Genomic DNA, 23,458 nt, shown 5'->3' on the forward strand with positions numbered 1-23,458 from the left:
ATTCCCCCTTAAATAGAATCTGAGACACGTAGTTCTTTTAGTTGTAATCCTCTATTATTGTATAGAAGGGGTAGCATTCTATAGTCCTAAGACTAGGCCTCAGTCTTTTAGTGAGCCTGAATTGGGTTTCCCTTCTCCATGTCAAAGGCTAAATGGGGCTGTAGTTGAGTATTTCCTTTGCCTAGGTCAGGCAAGGTTAGGCTCTGGGAAAATACCAGTCATTTAGATTCTGGTTAAATAATTTCCTCGAGTGCAAGACTTGTTAAAGAGAACAAAAATTGCTTCATGAATTTTAAAATATTTACCTTCTCCTCTTCCTGCTGGATGTATGAAGGGATTTTTCTCCAATTTTCACTGTGAGAATCTGGTAGGGTTCCTAAAGGTAAAACTCCAATTAGACCCTAAGAATGAGACCTACCTGAGCTTTTAACTTCCATGCTAGTCCACACTAAGCCTCCAGCAACTCATCATTTACAGTTTCAAGTGTCTCCACCAGTACCAGCGTCAGCTCTGGGCATCTGCTCCTGGGCTCTGCTGCAAGTAAGCTGTGCTTCTCTGTATTTGCTTGTCTGTCTCTCCAGTTTTGACAGCAATTTTCCCTGTGACCTAAGTTCTCTGATATATCTAAGAACAGTTGCTGAGTTTCACGTTGTTCTGCTTTTTCCTTATTGTGAGGATAGGAGTTATGATTTCCAAGAACTTTACATACTGGACAAGATACTGGAAGACCATGACCTCCATTTTCAAGAGGATAACGAATATCACATACCAGGCACTTATATATTGTATCATGTAAGAGTCATGAAATACTACTATGGAGATCATCCCCATTTTACAGAGTAGAGAACTAAGGTTGAGGAAAGTTAATCAGCTGGTCCAAGATTACATATGTACTAAGTTATGGAGTTAGAATAAGCATAGGCTTGATTCCAAAGCTGTTACTATTATCTTCCAGTAAGGATATGACAATAATGTAGAAGTAAGGACAGCACACAAGTATTGTTAATTTTGAGAGGAGAGCAGGGTCCAGTTAAAGGAAATCATCATACCAGGAAAGGTGGCAGAAACATGTTGAGTGTGTGTGTAGGTTTCTTCAGCTTGAATAAGTAGTTTGATTGTGTAGTGGAACAGAAGAAGGCTGGAGGGGCATGTTTGGTGCAGAAGATTGTAGTATTTGTTTTCTTAAAGTAGTTTTACTTTATTTTTAACTAAAGGGAGGACTTTTTCTTTAATGCGTCTAGAAAACACTATCCTATCCCAAGGCTAAAGGGATAATCACTTATACATTCAATTATGTAACTCCGCAAAGAATGAGCAATATTTAATGAACTGCAGGTGCACAAAAAATATCTTTGGTTTTAACAACATGTGCCCCCTAAATGTGAAGGCTTTCTGCAGCGTAAGGTGGGTTACCAGTTTTATAGCGTTGCATGTTTTTGGGGAAGGTGAAGAGAACAGTATTGTTTCTCATTTAATTTTCAGTATTATAAAAGCTTATGTCTCCATTTCCTCCAAAAACATCTGTTAAACTACAAAGCTAATTCAAGCAAACAAAAGAACTTGAAAGAAAGACCAAATGCTCTGTCTCCAAGAAGACATATTTAGCCTGGCTCTAATTGACATTCATATGCATTCAAAAGCAATTAAACTCTCAAAAAAAGCAGCACAACAACAGGAGTCTGGAACTAGCCTTGTTTTCAAGCATTTTAGAGTTCCATTTCAGGGAAGGAAGGCCTGCAGAGCCTGTTTCCATTAGCTGTTGTATTTCTAGCTCTGTAAGGCAGTAAACAGACAGTCTTCTCAGGTGCTATTTTTTGCGAAAATTTCCAACTTGATTAAAAATGGCAAGAGAAAAAAATCTTACCACCTCAACCACCAATCTGAAGTAGCCCCCACTTCTAGGGATTTTATCCCTACATTCTAATTCACTCGTGGCACTTATAACTGTCAGGAAATATTTGTGTACATGTTTATTGTATATCTCCCCCAGAGCTTGAACCTTACCTGCTGTATATCACACTCCCTTGCCACTTACAAGTGTTCAAATAATATTTTTAAATGAATAAATAAATGAGTGAGTGGAATTTCTGTTCCCAGAGTAATAGAAATTATAGTCAAGTTGTGCTCACATCTTATGTTACCATTACGTTTCAGTTTACTGTTTTACTTCTTGACATTGAAAGTCTTGGCTGTGGCAGACTGATTGGTGTGTTATAATTTTGGTGTATGTTACGTAAACTCTTTCCATTCTCCTAGTTTAGCTGCTAATAACCCTTCCAGATTTGAACTGTTCAGAGAAGGAATAATAAGTACATTTTACTCTTTGTGTTTAAATTCAAAAGGCACTCCCAGGTATAAGGAAGCAAAAATTGAAAATAAGAATAAATGTGGTAGATCCAATTTTCTTCCACCTAGATCCCTGAATAGAGTCACTTAAAAATATTCTAGCCAAGGTTGTGCCACTGCACTCCAGCCTGGCGACAGAGCAAGATTCGGTCTAAAAAAAAAAAAAAAAAAAAAATCTTCTAATCAGGGTAAGTAGGAGATTAGTGGGGAGGTCACTTATTAGGTTTGTGACACTGTCTACATGACCCCCCACCTCGGGAACATTGAGGCTGAGAATGAGGTTGACAAATATGAGCAGGAATGGAGTGAAGCTGAACTTTGCTTGTCCAGCCCAGAGTCCCCATGATAGGCAGGTGACAGGTGATGTGTCTCTTGGATACAAAGCGGCAGGAATTATAGAGATGCTCAGAGGTTTGCTTGGGGCAAAGTGAGTTTATGTTTGTGACTCAAAGCCTTCTACAGCATCAGGATGGGCTGTCCTAATAGACTAACCATCCCAGTGCTCATAAGTTAAGATACAGAAGGGCTAAGGGAGGGCTGAAAAAGTTCAAAAGGCCTGAGAATGTGAACAAGGAAAACTCCAAGTAAGTGTATGAGGCTACAAGTTAAATACTAGGGCAGGGGTTTGGATACCTCAGTAAAGTTTCAGGAACAGAGGTCATCAATCAAAATCCTTAACCTGATGACTGGTCAGCACAGTGAGTGTTGGCATGAAGGGAATGTGTCTGAAGACCACATAAGGAAAGGTACAGTATCTCACAGATTGCCGGTTTAGGATATAACCATAGTGAAACTGGAATGGTGGTTCTCATTCTTCATTATTGCTTTTGTAATGGCAGTTGTTCAAATTTTCTAGAGATTTAAATCAATATGGGGAAAAGGGAGACAGAGAATAAAATCTGAGAGTGATTTAAAAAATTCGAATATGGCTGCATTATAAACCTGAATTGAATGAGAATTGCCTAAATGGGAAGAAATTTACCTGAAAGCAACTTGATATCAGCTTTCTGCTACTGAGCAGAATGGGAGCTTAATGATAGAAATGATATTTGACTATAGAAAAATAAGTTACATTTTTGCATATATCAGTTTGTGACTAAATTTGAATCCATTATATAGTCCCAGCAATTTTTCTTTTATGGTTTCAACTTCTGATGATTTTCTTTTCTTAATCTACTAACACTTATTTGTATGTTCTACCTTTGTTTCTGGAACCATTCATCATTCAGCAATAGTTTTTAAAACAATGTGGTAAACACTGTAGGAAAGTCAAGAGGCAGAGAAGCACTTACTCACTGTAGTTATAAGAATAGCATTCCTCTCCTTAGTCCTTTCTTCCTGCCTTTGCTTGCTGAAATGTCCTCCCCTTTCTACCTAATCAAATTGTATTGATTAAGACTTCATTTAGATTTTACCACTTGAATTCCAATTTCTTGGCCGCTCAAGCCCACGATGTGATCCCTTCCTCTAAACTGTTAAGGTATGTGCAGTCCCTACCTTCAAGTTAAGAACTAAATTATAATAGCCCATCTTCGTTGTGTGTTGTTTTCTTAAAAATAATTTATTTTCTAATTTTGTCAGTTAGACTCTCCAATTCAAGTGAGCTCCCTAAGATCTTCTTTGAATACAAGGTCTTAGGGAAATGGATAAGAATTATTCACTGGCATGTCACATTTAGATTCAAAGTAACATTTTGATTTAGAATTAAAGTTGAGCAGGCTTACATAACCTGGGTGGCTCTAAATCCAACCAATCAACTAATTCCTTTCAGAGGAGTGATCAATATGATCCCAATTTGAGATATCATAATTCATACTAAATTCAAAGCATGTTTAATCAATTTATTATATAATATATTTTCTAAATGGCCTAATATTGGGTGGATTTCTGTGGCAATAAAAAGGTGGATAGAATTTACATCCTACATTAATATGATTTTTGTTCTTGATTCTAACAGTCATGTTAATCCAGCAAAACCCTGCCTGGGCCCTTTCTAGTCTCTTTCTCTGCCTTTCCCATCACTTAGAGTGCTAGATGTAGGTACCTGAGGACACATTCAGATCTAAATCCATTCAGAGAATGGGATGTGTTTAATAAAAGTGGTAATGCAATTGCTTGGATCACTGCCCTTAGGGAAGTGTAGAAGTTGTATTGAGATTCAAAATGAAGAATAGAACAAAAAAAAAAAAAAAAAAAAGCTTCTTGCCTGGTTTTAAAATCAAATCCCAGGCTAAAAGTTGAGAATATATTTGAGTTTGCTTCAGCATTGCTGAAGTCCTATTCTTGATGTCATACCCAATGACTTGGTAATCTTTTATTGGCATATATGAATTAGATATTCTTTCAAGTCACTTTTCATAGGCATCCAGATGGGTGATGGAGATATATTTGTAACCATCATTTGACCATCACTCTGGCTTTTATTTGACTTGGCAGGTTTGATGAAGAGTTGTACTTGCACATTGGCAGATTCTTTGATGGGCCCATTTTTAATATTGATGGCATGAGGTGACTTTCCCACTTTGAGCTTTTTGTTTACTAAAATTTGACCTCCGTCTTTACTTTCTTATGCATATTATCACAGTTCTTTTCCATCTTTTGCATCTGCAGTGTTGGTCAAATCTTTAACAGTTACTAAACATGATTATGATGCCATCTTTATTGTGATTCTAGTGACACATGTGTCTTCTGTTGAAAAGATTGCACTAGTAACATCAGAAAGGATTCTTCTATTTAACTTGCAGGGTGTCATCATGCTGCTGCCTTAATATAAGTCTTCAAAGGTTCTTTTTCTTCCTTTCCATTACCTTCATTGAAATGAATTTGTTTTACTCTGCTTCCTAAATAATGACATGCTGGATTGTGACAGCGGTGAGTAATCTAAAAAGATAATCCCTCTTTCATGGCAAGGAAGTTATGTTGGAACTGTGAGGGACTGCTAGGACACATTGCTATTTCCATGATTAGACAAACAAACTGTTGTTGGAAAACTACCAACAGAGACCGGTTTCATTTGCCTGTTGCCTTGAGTGAGGAAGTCTAAGAACATCAAGAAGTTATCGAGCCAGAATAATTTAAAACCATCTTGGTGTTTTGGAAGCGGTGTTGTTTATTGTTTAATGACATGTGAGTTTCACTCCTCTGGTGGACATTTTACTGTTTTTAATTTTGAGTGACATCTGCATACTTTAGAGTGACATTTTAATTTGTCCTTTCTATGGCTCTAAGGCTACCAGTAAGGCCCTGCAAAACTGCACTTAGCATTGGCGCTACAGATAATCTGTTCCTAGATTTGAGCCTCATATAATCAAGGTTATTTTCTAATCTTATCTATGGAAATGTTTCCATCACTAGATAAAACTTTGAAATTCACAGGTGGTACCTAATCTACCGTCGATTGGAATGGGCTTAGAGATACATTGTACATTTAGTTTTCACAACTTTTTCTAAGTGAATGGTGTAGCCTGTAATATCATCACACTTCTGAATCACACATTTGTTGCTGGAAAATTAGAATATACATCTTTATATAACTGTTAACCCTGAAAGAATAATTTGAATTGTGCATTTGTGAAAAATATTCTAAAAGTAAACTTCTGGGTTGATATATTGAAGAGTTCATGGAAATATGTTCTGGTAAATGGACAATTATTTTGATTTTTGGTTTGTGGGTTTTGTTTGTTTGTTTGTTTGACAGGATCTCACTCTGTTGCCTTGCCTGGAGTGCAGTGACACAATCATGGCTCACTGTAACCTTTATCTCCCCTGGTTCAGGTGATCCACCTACCTCAGCCTCCCAAATAGCTGGGACTACAAGCATATGCTACCATACCCACCTGGCTCCTTTTTGTATTTTTCATAGAGATGGGGTTTCACTATATCGCTCATACTGGTCTTTAACTCCTGGGCTCAAGCAATTGGCCCACCTTGACCTCCCAAAGCGCTAGAATTACAGACGTGAGCCACCACGACCGGCTGGAAAATTTTTCAAATGCATTTAGCTATACTTGTTTCCAAATCTCCATTAACATGGCAAAAAAGCATTAATATCCAGGGAAAAACATTTTATGTCAGGCCAAGACACCAGAATGAGTGCCACCTGCCAGTCAGAAGTTGGATGGGTTATACTATAAGATAAAGTCAGTTTAAGGAAGGGCTGGCTAGTGGGCAATTCATTTTATGAGAAAGAAAAGTCTTCCTGAGAAGGGAAATAAAAGAGGCTCCTAAAAGAACATTACTAGCAACCATTAACTTGAAGCAGCTAGTAAAGGAGACTGAGGGCCAGGCGCAGTGGCTCATGCCTGTAATCCCAACACTTCGGAAGGCTGTGGTGGGTGGATCATGAAGTCAGGGGATCAAGACCATCCTGGCTAACATGGTAAAACCCCATCTCCATTAAAAATATAAAAAATTAGCCAGGCATGGTGGCACACACCTGTAGTGCCAGCTACTCGGGAGGCTAAAGCAGGAGAATCACTTGAACCTGGGAGGCGGAGGTTGCGGTGAGCCGAGATCGCACCACAGCACTCCAGCCTGTGAGACAGGGTGAGACTCCATCTCAAAAAACAGAAAACAAAAAACAAACAAAAGAAAAAAAAAGAAAGAAAGAAAAGGAGACTGAGGATGGGTTCTGTGTTAATAGAGGGAGATTAAGAGAAGTAAATGCTACCGTTGCCTTTGGGAAGAGGTCCAGACATTGGGATCCAGTTACGGTGCTTGCTAAAGGTTTATGCTTTAGGTGAAGGGTCATTATAGTGGCAGTGCTGGCCTGGATATTATAAGGTGGACAGTTGTGCCAGTGCAGAAGGATGCTTTAAGCATGTGTTGAATTTAAGCCACCACAATTTATGTTCAAAAGACAATCCTTGGTTTTCTGGTGATACATGTGCTGGGTAATGGCTCAAGGGTCCTTGCTATTTTTGTTTTTATTATTATACTTTAAGTTCTAGGGTACATGTGCACAACGTGCAGATTTGTTACATATGTATACATGTGCCATGTTGGTGTGCTGCACCCATTAGCTCGTCATTTACATTAGGTGTATCTTCTAATGCTATCCCTCCCCCAACCCCACAACAGGCCCCAGGGTCATGTTCCCATTCCTGTGTCCAAGTGATCTCACTGTTCAATTCCCACCTATGGGTGAGAATGTGCAATGTTTGGTTTTCTGTTCTTGCAATAGTTTGCTGAGAATGATGGTTTCCAGCTGCATGCATGTCCCTACAAAGGACATGAACTCATCCTTCTATTTTTAAAGGCCACGTAATTGTGATAGATCAGATTGAAACTATACAAAATTTAAATTTCTCTCTTCTTCATGCATCTATGTTAGACATACTTAAATGGGGGCACCCATGATTTCAAACAGAACTCATCATAACTAGGCACATTTATATTTTGATCAATGGGAGGAAGTAAACAGAAAACTACCATAGAAAACAATTTAGCAGTTCATAATAAGAAATTCCTAGAACACACATCTTTGTAAATAATTTCTATAACAAACTACAAAACTTTCTTAGAAAATGTTTCATTCGCGGTCACACCCAATTTTAAAGGTTTTTGTACCTGTGATATTAGAATACATTTATAATTGTGAAACAACTTGAGGTCACAAGTGACTTATTTTGGAGACTAAAAATATGGCTTCTTAATTTAAAGTTGCAAAGAAACCTGTGAATAGTAGCATCAGTTCTAAAGTAAAACAAGTCAATGAATTAACGGATCAACTTGAGAAAGTTGCCCAGCAGTTAGAGAAAGATAATGAGAGAAAACATGAGATCCATGACAAATTTAGGACAAATGTATAATAGAAATTCCAGAAGAAGGGAAAAAGACCACGGGGGGTGGGGGGAAAGAAATAATGGACATAACAGTAGAAGAAAACACAACTGTCAAATAATAAAAAGCTAGAACTTCATTTTAATGAGCCTTCTGGAAACAGACCCTCTCACAATACACTAGCGAGATTATAATTTTTTAACTTTCAAAAAGAATGAAATATTTCCCCAAAGTTTTAAATAAAATCAAAGGAATCTGCCATATTAAAATCTAGTCCAGGTTTTTAAGTTTAAAGAAAAGATGATGGCACACACATACACCTTTTAAATTAAGTAAAACATGTTATTGTTAAGTATTATATATGCGTTCAAAAGAAGAATTTCAATCACCAAGAAGAGTATAGAAGAAGCAATAATATAGCTACTGGTTAAAGATGCAGTCTCTGCAGCTAGAGTGCCTGGATTTAGATCCAGCCTTTCTACTTACTATCTGTGCAACATTGGATGGTTTCTTAACCTCTCTGGGCTTCAGTTTCTACATCTACAAACTGGGAATAATATGTTCCTATCTACCTATTAGGGCTGTTTTGAGGATCAAAAGATAGAACAGATTCTAAGCATGTATGGTCATTTCACAGATTGTAAGAAATACTGCCTATGTTTATTAAAGATGTGAACCTTAATTTCTGGCAATATTTATGTCTGAATGATAAGACTAATGGTAGCTTTTATTTTCTGATGTTTGGCTAACTGGTTCGAACCTATGAGCCTCATCACATCCCCATTTAGGTATCAGCAACAGCCTGGCAACACCACTATCTTAGAAGTCTAATCCCAGACTTCTCTGAGATCCTATGTATGTTCATTCCCTGGAGGAGTCTCCTTTTCCAGATTTGGCTACCAGCTCTTTGAGGCCCCTCTCTGAGCTCCTGGGCTCTGCCTATACCTACTTTCTTCCTTCAGTGCACCTAGCTTTCAGATTAGTAATTGCACCTGCTGTCATTATCTCTGGAGTACCTCAGCATTTCTTCTCCTTTTTCCTATAATAAATTCCCTCTGTTGGAATAGGTAATGTAGTTCTTGTTTTCCTGATGGAACTCTGACTAAGTGACATTTGTGAATTTGGGAATTTGATTAACTCCTGAAGGTTAAGAAGCTGTTGATCTTTTCAGAAGAGGAGTTGTATGAATTCCGATTCCTTTTTCACATGGCATCCTCCTGTTTATGCTCAGGGAAATAGTCTGGACAAATGGAGTACAAGAAATATGAAGTCCTTGGAAAAAAGGCAGAATCATAAGTCATTTGTGTTCTCTATCAGAAAAGATTGACGTGTGCTATCAGGAACAGAAGACCTGACTAATAGGTACTTAAATACATAGGGAGTTAGATTATGCACTAGAAGGTCTGGGCCTGGGAAATTTGTAGTTTGTAAGGTCAATCAAGATCTTCTGGATTTAAGAAATCAGACTCTCTTTTCCTGTGTTGCTGTCTTCAGCATGTGGATTTTGTATTCGTGGTCCCATTTGCTGCTACATTTTCTTATTACAGGTAGGAAGAAGATAGGAGAAAGGATGGTATCCGTATATTTCTCCTATTTCATTGGTCAGAACTGTGTCACAGGACTTCACCTGAAGCTGCAAAAGGAGACAGGAAATGGAGATTTTAGGGATTTTTTTTTTAACTCTTTAAGTAGAGGTTGGCAAGAGAGAAGGGCAACTATGCTACTCGTTATGCTACTCCTTATACATCCATTATATTACATGGGTGCCCCATGGTAAACTGCTGTATTTAAGACCCAATATACAGCATTCATATTACTGGTGCAAGAGGCTGATTATATATTGTACATTGAAGTAGAGTCTTAAGTTCTCCATTATTTGCTTTCTATATTTGTAGAGAAAAGATATGTTGTGAGTTCAAAGGGGCAGAGAACAAAGCCAATTTTTGCTAGCATACTCAGCCACCCATTCTGTAGCATTTGAACTTTGCTGATGATCATTTACCACGCAAGAGCGACTCTCTTCTGTACTTTCACCATTTGCTACAAGGTCACCCTTGAAGAGCTGCAAGGCAAACTCACTGACATCTTCAGCAAAATGCATTGCCCTCCTTCTTAATTAGCTGCTGGGAAGGAGTAGATTGTTTTGCCATTCCAGTGTCCCCATTTAACTCATTGGGACTTGGCTCTGCCAGTGGAGAAGGGGCTGGGAACAGCTCTTGATGGCACAGCCTAATGAGGCTATCAGTAACACACTGATGCGATTAGACCTCAAAGCATCTCAAATATGTAAGGAGGCAACCTGCACAATACTGTGAAAACCTGGAGCAAGAAAAGGATTTAGTGATTGTGTTTTATTTAACTAAGATGAAAGCAGCAATCTTCCCATCAGGCACTATTTATGATTAATTAAGATAGATTCTGCAAAGCAATCTATGCTTTTTTGTGCTCAAATGGAGGCATTCTAACAAGAGAGGACAATCACAAAGCTCCACAATCTGAACAGTAATGAGCCTGGCTCCAGCCCCACCAGCTAAATTTCATCTCAGTGACATTCAAGGTTTGGCAGCCACCTCCAAGCCTCATCACAGATGCTAATAGCAAATCAACTGAAATGGATGATGCGGATAATGCCAAACCTGCAATGATTTGTATCTTTTTAAAAGCTCTCTTTCAATTTTCTATAGATTTGCTAGAGGTGCATGAACATGTACATGGCATGCATGTGGGTGCAGAGAGGAGAGAAGCAGAGGGAAGATGAACACATTTCAAGGTGGGCTTCAAGAAACAGATGGGGGAGGGGTAGAAGAAAAGAGGTAACTGCCTGGGTGGGTCCAGAATGCATAGAGGGCCAAGACTTTGAAGTGTACTTACATACTGATTAGTATTTATGAGCATCTTTTATCATCTGTCAAAATGATAATTCTGATGACATTCAAGATGTTACCCTCAGTTACCAAAAATGACCAAACAAATACATTTTGAAGCCACTGGACTAATCTAGAAAACTGCAAAACAATGACAATAATAGCACAACAGTGACTTTCTCAGTAAAATCTTCTAATGTCATAGACCTATTCATTTTTCAAGTTATTTCAATGGGTTTGGGCCAAAAATCAGTTCCTTATTTAATAAACTGTGGTGTCTGTTAATGTGTGCCAATCACTTTGAAGGAAACAAAAAAAGGGATTTATTTTACCAATTTCCTTTGAAATACAAAAAAGATTTCATGCTTCCATTTATTTTATACCTATTTATTGAATGTCAATCATGTGCCAAGTGATGTAATAGGTTTTAGAGATACCTGACAAACCAACATAAACATGAGTTCTGACTTCATAAGACATGTGCATTATGCGGGATTCAGAGGAGGAAGCAAGCAATTAAAACAAAATGTGATTTATGCTGCAAGAGGAGAAATACAGAGTCCTAAGAGAGAAATAGGAAAACCCATAATCAAGAAATAATGATGTTGAGGAAGGGGCAATACCAGATAATTTCTTAGAAAAAGTAATGTCTATGCTGTGACATGAGTGATTGACAGAAACTGGCTGAGAACAAGAGTAGGGTTTGTGTGGGGAAAGTGTATTCTGGAATGACGAAACAGCTTACAAAAAGAAAAAAAAGGGTAGAGGCTAGAGAGAGAAAGACATATTCAGAAAACAAAATTTTTCCATATGACTGAAGGTTAGTGTGAGTGAGAGGATGGGAGGGAAAGGGATTTGGTAAGGGTAGGAAAGCTTGGATGGGTATGGAGGTCACAAAACTTTTTAAAAATCATGTAAAGGAGTTTGAACTAATTCTAAAGTATTCTTAAACCATTGTATGCCTTCATGAAATCTGTGTTTTGGAATGAAGGAAGAGTGATCTAGGATGGGTGAAACTGAGGATTAGGACATGAGTTAATAGGTGGTTGTGGGGATAAAACCAGGTAAAACTATTCTTCTGAGAAGCAGGATAAAAGTAGTGTAATTGTGACATGTGAAGATCTTTGGAAACTCTTTGGGAAGCAAACTCAGTAGGCATTGGGGACTAATTATATGACAGACCTTCTGGATAAACCTGAGACCATGGTAGATAATGGTGATCTGAGATAGAAAATCCAATATGAGGGACTTGGGGTCTGGGAAGGAGGGTGTTGGTCTTCTTCTTCTTCTCCTTCTCCTCCTTCTTCTTGTTCTAGGATACATGTGCAGAACGTGCAGGATGTTACATACGTACACATGTGCCTTGGTGGTTTGCTGCACCCATCAACTCATCATCTACATTAGGTATTTCTCCTAAGGCTATCCCTCCCCTAACCTCACATGCCCCAAAAATCCCTAGTGTGTGATGTTCCCCTCCCTGTGTCTGTGTGTTCTCATTGTTCAACTCCAACTTATGAGTGAGACCATGCGGTGTTTGGTTTTCTGTTCCTGTGTTAGTTTGCTGAGAATGATGGTTTCCAGCTTCATCCATGTCCCTGCAAAGGACATGAAATCGTCATTTTTTATGGCTATGGCTGCATACTATTCCATGGTGTATATGTGCCACATTTTCTTTATCCAGTCTGTCATTGATGGGCATTTAGATTGGTTCCAAGTCTTTGCTATTGTAAATAGTGCTGCAATAAACATACACGTGCATGTGTCTTTATAGTAGAATAATTTATAATCCTTTATGTATATACCCAGTAATGGGATTGCTGGGTCAAATGGTTCTAGATCCTTGAGGAATCACCACACTGCCTCCCACAGTGGTTGAACTAATTTACACTCCCACAAGCAGTGGAAAAGTGTTCCTATCCCTCCACGTCCTCTGCAGCATCTGTTGTTTCCTGACTTTTTAGTGATCACCATTCTAAGTGGTGTGAGATGGTATCTCATTGTGGTTTTGATTTGCATTTCTCTAATGACCAATGATGATGAGCTTTTTTTCGTGTTTGTCGGCCACATAAATGTCTTCTTTTGAGAAATGTCTGTTTATATGCTTCACCCACTTTTTGATGCGGTTGTTTGTGGTTTTTTTTGTTTTTGTTTTTTTTTAATTTGTTTAAGTTCTTTGTCCATTCTGGATATTAGCACTTTGTCAGATGGATAGATTGCAAAAATTTTCTCCCATTCTGTAGGTTGCCTGTTCACTCTGATGATAGTTTCTTCTGCTGTGCAGAAGCTCTTTAGTTTAGTTAGATCCTGTTTGTCAATTTTGGCTTTTGCTGTAATTGCTTTTGGTGTTTTAGTCATGAAGTCTTTGCCCATGCCTATGTCCTGAAAGGTATTGCCTTGGTTTTTTTCCAGAGTTTTTATGGTTTTTGATCTTAATATTTAAATGTTTAATCCATCTTGAGTTAATTTTTAATAAAGAAGGGGTCTTAATAAAGAAGGGGTCCAGTTTCAGTTTTCTGCATGTGGCTAGTCAGTTTTCCCAATACCATTTATTAATAGAGAATCCTTTCCCCATTGCTTGTTTTTGTCAGATTTGTCAAAGCTCAGGTGGTTGTAGATTTGTGGTCTTATTTCTGAGACCTGTTCTGTTCCATTGGTCTATAACTCTGTTTTGGTAACAGTATCATGCTGTTTTAGTTACTATAGCCTTGTAGATTGAAGTCAGGTAGCATGATGCCTCCAGCTTTGTTCTTTTTGTTTAGGATTGCCTTGGCTACATGGGCTCTTTTTGGTTCCATATGAAATTTAAAGTAGTTTTTTCCTAGTTTTGTGAAGAAAGTCAATGGGAATAGCATTGAATCTCTAAATTACTTTGGGCAGTATGGCCATTTTCATGATATTTATTCTTCCTATCCATAAGCATGGAATGTTTTTTCCATGTGTTTGTGTCCTCTCTTATTTCCTTGAGCAGTGGTTTGTAGTTCTCCTTGAAGAGGCCCTTAATCATCAGATTCACCAAGGTTGAAATGAAGGAAAAAATGTTAAGGCAGCCAGAGAGAAAGGTCAGGCTACCCACAAAGGGAAGCCCATCAGACTAACAGCAGATCTCTCTGCAGAAACCCTACAAACCAGAAGAGAGTGGGGGCCAATATTCAACATTCTTAAATAAAAAAATTTTCAATCCAGAGTTTCATTTCCAGTCAAACTAAGCTTCATAAACAAAGGAGAAATAAAATCCTTTACTGACAAGCAAATGTTGAAATATTTTTTCACCACCAGGCCTGCCTTACAAGAGCTCCTGAGGGAAGCACTAAATATAGAAAGGAAAAACTGGTACCAGCCACTGCAGAAACATATAAAATTGTAAAGACCATCGACACTATGAAGAAACTGTATCAACTAACGGGCAAAATAACCAGCTAGCATCATAATGACAGGATTAAATTCATACATAACAATATTAACCTTAAATGGAAATGGGCTAAATGTCCCAATTAAAAGGCACAGACTGGCAAATTGGATAAAGATTCAAGATCCATTGGTGTGCTGTATTCAGGAGACCCATCTCATGTGCAAAGACACACACGGGCTCAAAATAAAGGGATGGAGGGCATCCTGGTCAACATGGTGAAATCCCATCTCTACTAAAAATACAAAAATTAGCTGGATATGTTGGCGCGTGTCTGTAGTCCCAGCTACCCAGAAGGCTGAGGCAGGAGAATCACTTGAACCAGGGAGTCAGAGGTTGCAGTCAGCCAAGATCGCACCACTGCTCTCCAGCCTGGTGATAGAGCAAGACTCCAACTCAAAATACTACTACTAATAAATAAAATATAAATAAATAAATAAAGGGATGCAGGGATATTTACCAAGCAAATGGAAAGCAAATAAATAAATAAATAAATAAATAAATAAATAAATAAATAAAAGCAGAGGTTGCAATCCTAGTCTCTGATAAAGCAGACCTTAAACCAACAAAGATAAAAAAAGACAAAGAAGGGCATTGCATAATGGTAGAGGGATCAATGCAACAAGAAGAGCTAACTGCTAACTATCCTAAATATATATGCACCCAATACACGAGCACCCAGATTCATAAAGTGAGTTCTTAAAGACCTACAAAGAGACTTAGACCTACACAATAATTGTGGGAGACTTTAACACCCACTGTCAATATTAGACAGATAATGAGACAGAAAATTAACAAGGATATTCAAGACTTGAACTCAGCTCTGGACCAAGCAGACCTAATAGACATCTACAGAACTCTCCACCCCAAATCAACAGAATATACATTCTTCTCAGCACCACATCATACTTTTTCTAAAATTGATCACATAATTGGAAGTAAAATACTCCTTGGCAATTGCAAAAGTTTTGTTTAAGAGATGTTAAGTCTGTGGGCTATTCAACTAACCTGGTCTAGCAGATAATGCATAATTATAAGCCTGGAACTCACCATTGATGTTAGATCTTGAAGCATTGATTTGTCTATGATGAGCCTACAGAAGGTACGAAAATGAATGAACTCACTCAAAAACATATAGCACTGGAAGAGAACCTAGGTAGAAGCTTGGAAAAACACTAACATTTACAGGTTGGGCAGAGAAGGAAGCCCAAGGAGACTTGATATCAAGAAAGTTATTAGTGGTAGAAGTAAATTTTCAGAAAGAGAATGTAAATGACTTGTTAAAAATGTTTGACTGTGAAAGGGAAGAGAAAAGTTAGTTCATATTTGAGGTGAATGTGGGGGCTGAAGAGTAATTCCTTTTTAAAATGGGAGAAAGCTTAATATATGCACACAGTTTTGGAGGTTATGATAATCCAACCTGGGGATAAAGTTTACCTTTGAGCAGCTCATGAAAAGAGGATTTACTAAGCAAAGGAAGGATGTTAACACATTTGTGGAGAGGCATATTTAACCTACTAAAGAGAACAAAGTGCTTCTCTGCACTCTAACAGCAGCTATTTGCATAGGCACGGTGTGATTAAAGATTGCTCTTACCTTCTCCCTAGAGTCAGGCTTGTCTTTGACAGTATGTTGTTAGTGATGATTTTGAATATCAAAGTTTGTTTGTTCATATGTTGTTTCCTTCATTCTCCAGCTTTCCAGGTACTGTTCTAGGTGTTAAGAATTCAAAGAAGGCAGAATTGTTCTTTCCTCAGAAATGAAGTGTCTGGGGGAGGAGAGAGACATTGAGAGTAAGTGAGTTCTGGGAGGGAGGCTCGGGCTCAGGAGGAGGCACCAGCCAGCCTGTGGCAGGAGTCAGGGGAGAATGTCTTCCTGGAGACTTCCCTGAAGCCTGGGAGGTTAAGAGTTTGCTAAGTTACATTTCTTTCAGTATATTACATCATTCAGAATTTCTACTAATTCAGCCATAATTTTTCCTCCTAACACCTTTATAATAGGAGTCAGCACCCTTGTTCTGTAATGGGGTGACAGGAAATATTTTTCGTGTAGCAAGCCATACAGTTTCTGTGACAACTACTCAACTCAGCCTTTGTAGTGTGGAAACAGTTATACACAATACAGAACTGATGGACATGGCTACTGAAAATGTTTAATTTCTCCCTCAGCCCTATGATCTTGGAAAACAGAAGGTTAAGAACTCTCCTACCCTTTGTTCTGGGACATGGCTTACTGCAAAAACCTCCCTAACTCATATATATGACTCAGATAAAACCCATGATTCCTTCCTTTTTTTCTCCAGACAAAGCCAGGCATCAACCCTTCATATTTTCATTTTTTTCTTGCCTCAATAATTAGCTGAACTGTTCTGTTACCACTGAAGAATGGGAATAAAATGTTTTCAACCAATCTTTGGTTGTTTCTCTCCTTTCTCCTAAGCCCCTGAACTTTCGCTCTTCTTCAACTTTAGGCATCACACAGCCCTCCTTAAGGATTGCTCCCTGAAAATAGGCTGGCCTCAGCATAAAACATTCTACTATTTCATCTACTCTCTGATCACACCACCCTTTTAACTCACTTCCCCACACTTAGTTTTTTTCAGCGTTGCTCATTCCCCTTCCGAAAAGACTTGCTGATACTGTGGTCAAAGCCTACTTTCCATTTCAGTTGTCTCCTTTTCCCTCTCTCAATTACAATCTTTCCCTCTCCTCCCTCCCTTGCAATAATCCTTTCCAATAAAATCTTTTCTTATTAAGTCTGCATTAGTTCATAAAATTTACTTATTGATACTGTGTGCCAATAAAGCACACTAAAATTTGAATTTTATATAACTTTCAAGAGGCATGCAATTTTATTATTCTTTTGATTTTTTCCCCCCAAACTTTTAAAAACGTAAAAATCATTCTTAGCTCACAGGTTATACAAAAACAAATGGTAGGCCAGATTTGACCTGAGGACCACAGTTTGCCAATCTTTGCTTTATATTAAAGAGACATCAGGTTTAACAGAACCTGATTCTCCTGACTTTATTAAATTCAGTAAGCGCTTATAAAGTGCTTACTCTATGTTTAGCATTATTCTAGGTCCTGGAGATAAAGTCATGAACAAGATAAATATTGTCCTACTTTCAAGGAATTTAAAAATAGAAGCATAGGCCGGGCGCGGTGGCTCAAGCCTGTAATCCCAGCACTTTGGGAGGCCGAGGCGGGCGGATCACAAGGTCAGGAGATCGAGACCACGGTGAAACCCCGTCTCTACTAAAAATTCAAAAAAAAATCTGCCGGGCGAGGTGGCGGGCGCCTGTAGTCCCAGCTACTCAGGAGGCTGAGGCAGGAGAATGGCGGGAACGCGGGAGGCGGAGCTTGCAGTGAGCCGAGATCGCGCCACTGCACTCCAGTCTGGGCAACAGCGTGAGACTCCGTCTCAAAAAAAAAAAAAAAAAAAAAAAAAAAAATAGAAGCATAGTATTACTTGTAATGGCAAAAACTGCAATTAGTTTTGCACCAACCTCATATTTAACTTCACCATTCTCTGCTGGCTCTTATATGATGTGATGCTTAATACAGGTTGTGGTAGATGTGTTATAACCACAAGGTGTTACTATGCATATAGGCCACCAACTGCCTTAATGAATATATTCCACATTTTCAACCTTATTAAATGCTTTTCCCTAGGTAAAAGTCACCCTGGAAGACTATGCCTTCATTCCAATAACACAGTAATCATTCAAAATAAATCTTGAATTTCTCCTTGAAAATGGTCTTCAGATTGAAGCAAATTATTTAAGTTTTTCCTACAGTGACTTTTTTTTTTACATGTTAATGGTGAATTTCAACGTTAGAAACTACAAAGATCATTTGAAGCCAAGTCAGATAAGAAAGGGTCAATAAAAAGAACAAGCAACGCTTCTCCCTCTTGAAACACAAGGTGTCTGATTTCAAGGCAATCCATTAGAAAATTTACACAATATTTGAATAACTGAATTGTTATGAAGTGAATATTTGTGTCTCCCCAGAATTCATGTGTTGAAGCCCCAAACCCTAAAGTGATCATATTGGCAGTAAGGACTTTAGGCAGGTAATTGAGGTTAAATGTGCTCATAAAGGTTGGTCCCTGGTCTCTTAGAATTGCTGCCCTTGAGCTCTGTGGCTCTCTCCTTAGACCTGGTGCTTAAAGAAGAGATCCTGTGGGCACACATTGAGATGACAGCTGCCTGCAAAGTGGGAAGAGAGGCCTCCCCGGGACCTGACTTGGCCAACATCTTGATCTTGGACTTCCCAGCCTCCAGAAATGGGAGAAATAAAGTTCTGTTAAGATGACCAACCTGTGGTATTGTTTTATGGCAGCCTCAGCAGACTAACACATAACTCTTTATAAATTTCCTACAGGAGGCTCTAGAAAATTTTGACCCATATCGGTATTTTGGGAAGGATTTTTCACTCACCAATAAAAGCTCTATAGAAAAGAAAGGCACTCATTTACACATACAAGTTTTTGTCAGTTTTATAAATCACAAACCGTGTTTGTATGACTTCATTGTGTGTGCATGTATGTGTATGTATGGTACATGTCTGATGAACACCCACCAACAAGAGTATAAATTCTAGGCCCGTAGTCACCTGCACATCTAAAGAAAAGCCTGAGATACATATGTGGGGTGTGACTGTATTGGAGTCTTTCTTGTTTAATATCTCCAGGAATAAAACTGCCTAGAGTCTGTTCAGAGAATAAGTGCTTATCTAGAAACACAAAGTGAGAGGAGGTGGAGAAAGAGACACATCTGTGAATAAAACCCAATCCTGAAACATCTAAGGTGTTAAATTTACCTTGAAAAGAAAGCTCAGCCTGACACAGTTCTTCCCCTGGGCTGTGAGAGCCGCACGGCGAGTTGCTTGGATGTATAACATGCCAGAATACTTATTACTTCCCTGAGCGTTAGAACCCTCAAATACGGCATTTCCACAATTATTAAGAACATATGTAATAATAAAAAAGAATGTAAGACCTAGTGAACTAATGCTGATACTGATTAGAAAAAATGGATTGAATCAGTGAATAATGTATAAGACAGAGATTTACAGCTATCTGCTTTTTGGACAAATATAAGAGTTACTAGTTTTTCCACTTACAAGAATCAGTTATCAACTCTCCCTGTCACATAAAGCATTTTTTTTTCTTTTGTTACCTACAACAGAATTTGATTTTCACTTCTTCTTTATTTTTCTTTCATCTTTAAAAAACATAAAAAGTATCTAGCGTGCCAGTCTGTGATGGGAGCTGCGAGTATAAAGAAAAATAAGTCTAAGTCCCAGTCTTAGAAAAGTTGATGGTCTTGAGAAGGAAATAGCACATAAAAGAAGTGTCAAGGTAAATTAAGTGTTATAATGCAATGTTGTCAAAGTATAGTGGGCAAAAAATAGAGACCTGAACCCTTCTCTGAGTACAGGTGGCAGAGTATTCAATAAACAAGCCCAAGTATTACTAAAAAAGATGAGGGAATCATTGCATCCCATTTCTTCCTCATTCCATTCCCTTAATAAAAACTGCAGGGTTGGATAAGTTCAGGAGCAACCAGAATCAATTTACCAGGCAAGAAAGGAGAGGATAGGAATGCTACATTTTATGAACTTACTACTTTAGGAGAAAGACACATTATTTTGGTGGCAGTGGGCAACTAGGTAGAAAGAGATTGCTATTAACTGAAAAATGAGCTTCCACAGGAAGCCACGACAATGAAAGTAATAATTAAATCTTCCTCTAACTTAGGTTGCATTGTAAGTGCTTAGCTGAAAAATGTGTCTGTACCTCCGGGCCTGCAGCAATGACATCTGTTATATTTTAGGAACAGAAAGCTAATGAGGTGGAATCTGGAGTAGTGAGCTTAATTGGGCTTGTTTTGATTAAGTGTATGTGCTGGGAATATTCTAATCACTTGTCTGAATTGCAAAACAGCCAACGTAAGCCCCCAAATTCTTGCAACCATTTGTGTATCAGTTTTAGAATAGATAAGGAAATTGTATGGAGGAAACAGTAAACTGTAAAGCAAAAATTATCTAAAGTTCAGATTAAGTAAAATGTATGTAGTGTTATTTGCCTAATTAGCGACTTTAGGCCTAAATAGGAGCACAGTCAAACATGCCTGCTGTTCACTGTAAGTGAAGGCATCTGCCCTAAGAAGCATGGAATGTCAGAGCCTGAAGGACCACAGCCAACATTGTGCCATCCTATTCCCTCCACTTGTAGAGAATCTGAGGCCCAGAGAGAAAGGGGCTTTCCCAACATCAGCATGGAATCTGTGACAAGGTTAAGCAAGAACGGAGGTCTCCTAATTTCTACTCCATGACTCCTTCCTCTTTCCTGCTCCCCAGTCTATGAAGTGAGAGGACTCCTGAGGACAGGAAGAGTTTGAAGTATCGTTTCTCCCCAACAGCCAAGATTGCTTATAGCTGTCTTTAGCCTCAAGTAATGTCCATGGGATTTTGTTGCCTTTATTACACTCTAGTCCAATCTGACTTTTCTCCTCTGCAGAACTGAAATTAAATATTTATTTGTATAAATATCTGCTTAATATTTGTCTTTTCTGGACCGTATGTTTCATGAGTGCATCCCCGTGTCCCTGAAAGCAGTGCCGTTCTGGCACATAGTGTATTTCCATAAGTATTTGCCAAATGAAAGGATGAATCTATGAAAAACATAAATGATCCTTTTGATCTAGCAGAGGAAAATGACCCAAATCTAAAAGGGACATTAAGGAATACTCCTATGAGGGAGGCTTCTCTGCTTTGGAAATAGGCATATTTGAAGAAGAGAGAGGTAGAGAAATAAAGGTCCATCTTGGAGGAAAGGAAAGGTGTGCTTAGAATTGAGAGAAAAGAGATCCTGGACCTTGGACAAATAAATTTCTAAAAAAGGTTTGGGATATTAACGTTCAGAATTTCACTAATCCAGTTCACTTCTTGAATTCACTTCAGTTTAAAAAGCATTTCCTGGACACTCATTTAGTTTAGACCTGTGTTAAGCCTTGGGAGACAAGGATAAGAAGACTCAGCCCCTGATCTCTAGGACCTGAGAGCCAAGAAGTGATGAACTGTGGCACACCTCCCTAAGTGCCAGCGTGTGGAGACTCTGTCCATTGATGCTGATAATCTCCAAACAAGCATCTGTGCACCCCAGTGTCTAATGAAAAATATGGTTGGAAAAAACGATGTGTAGATGGAAAAAAATGCTACTGTGAGATACTGAGGCCATTAAAGAAATGAGGTCAGAGACCAGAGAGAGAAACAGAGAGTATAAAAGCAAGAGAGAATAAGAGCAAGCAAACAAGAGAAATAATATTTGCGATAAACTTCCAAGGTCAGCAATGAAAGTAACTAGAATAAATACTCTTAATAAGAAGTGAGACAACTGAAAAAAAAAAATACTAAAAAGGACATAGCCTCTGACTCAAGCAGCTATGACTATGACATGTTACAGAGCTGTATTTAAAAATTATCTTCATGATAAAGAGGTCCAGGCCAAACCTCAGCCTCTTCACTCCACCTTCACAAAATTGACCTATCACTCCTGTGCACACGAACCTATTTTGCAGTGCCCTCTGAGTGAAGTAGGAATGGGAAAGGTATGGGATCTGAAAAAAAATCACAAAACACAGGAAAATAAGAGCAGGTTATGTGAAACCAATTTCCCTTAACTGCCAGCATCAAGGGCAGGACATGCGGAAGGAACATGAATAATCAAAGTAAATTTTAATTAGTTTTAATACTTCCTTGCTCTCCTATAAATAGGGTGGGCTGTTTCCGAGCATCTGACTATTACCTTGGCATGTATGTAATATTTACTGGTACACAGAAACACTATGCAACAATTTAGGATGGATATTAAAGAAAAATGCCTTACTCAATGTAAACTGTAGAGATAATGTAGGCTGGCAGAATGTAATTACCCAAACTGGAACACATTCCTCAAGGGAGCGGGAAAGCATGAGAAGACAGTGTGCTATTGCACCCTGTGATGAGGACGGCAGTTTTGGAAAATGAAAAGAAAATGAACTAGAGACGAAAAGTTACATAAGAAGACCTGCCCTTTGTGGTGGCCTTTGGTGAGAAGTAGGGGAACTGTTGGAATTTCACGGCAGCAACTGCTGCATTGAAAAAAACCTTTAAGTTCATTTCATCTAACACCACATCCTCCTTAGGGGGGTGCCCATTGTTTACTTGAGCACTGCTATGATGGGGTGAACGTTGACAACTTCCCCACAATGGTCAAAATGGTCTCTTTTATGGAGCTAAGAATTTACATCCTATGATGTCTATCAGTTGGACTTTTTTTGACTCTTTAGAGGTATCCAATATGCCTATTTCCTCCTCTAGCAAGTTACTTTCAAATATTCTAATACAATTTTTGTTAACTCTCAGTATTATTCCTCCAGTTAAATGCCCACTCAGTTTTCAATTGTACCTTATGTGACACATTGGTAGACCCTTAACTATTTTAGTCCAACACCTTAAGACAGGCTGTCATTAATTTTTTCCATCCTAGTGTCCAGAATGAGATATGTTACTCTAGTATATGAGAGGGCTTGCCTACCACCTTAATGGATCTGAAAATTATAGTTGTGTGAATTCTATGAGAAGAGGCATCTCACATCCTATTTTAGGTGAAATGACAGGGCATGGTGGAATAGGTTGTATTGTCTTTTCTGTTCTCTTGACCACACAGATAGAGCCTATAAGTAGTGGCAGTATCCTAGCCAAAAATCTAGAAAATATTCTATGAGTCTATAGGTTTTCTGTTGAAAATTGTTCTAGCTTTGGTCCCAATTCTGTTTTATTATCAATATCTTGCTATTCAGAAAGCAAGAATATATCATGATAATATCATAGAGGTCTTATGGATGATTCACTGTTGATAGTATTATCTAATGGATGCAATATCTAATGGATCAATTCCATTGATGTGCAGCATGATGTCAGGATGTGGGGATGGGTGGGAATTTCTATGGATGTCTACACTGTCACTTGTCAAGGAAGCAAATATAATACTGTCTTGAGTTTTCTCCCTT

The 23,458-nt window shown here is 38.4% G+C and overlaps 1 long non-coding RNA gene across 1 annotated transcript; it reads left to right on the forward strand.

The window, feature by feature from the left end:
• The first annotated feature begins 85 nt into the window (after nt 1-85).
• Nucleotides 86-18,710, forward strand: LOC139357785 (uncharacterized). Its single transcript, XR_011611547.1, has 5 exons — nt 86-540; nt 681-785; nt 3,041-3,092; nt 16,094-16,190; nt 18,559-18,710. It is a non-coding gene; the product is annotated as an uncharacterized lncRNA (long non-coding RNA).
• The last annotated feature ends 4,748 nt before the right edge of the window (nt 18,711-23,458 follow it).

Source organism: Macaca nemestrina, chromosome 13 (assembly GCF_043159975.1).
Source record: "Macaca nemestrina isolate mMacNem1 chromosome 13, mMacNem.hap1, whole genome shotgun sequence".
In the NCBI taxonomy this organism is placed as follows: Eukaryota; Metazoa; Chordata; class Mammalia; order Primates; family Cercopithecidae; genus Macaca; species Macaca nemestrina.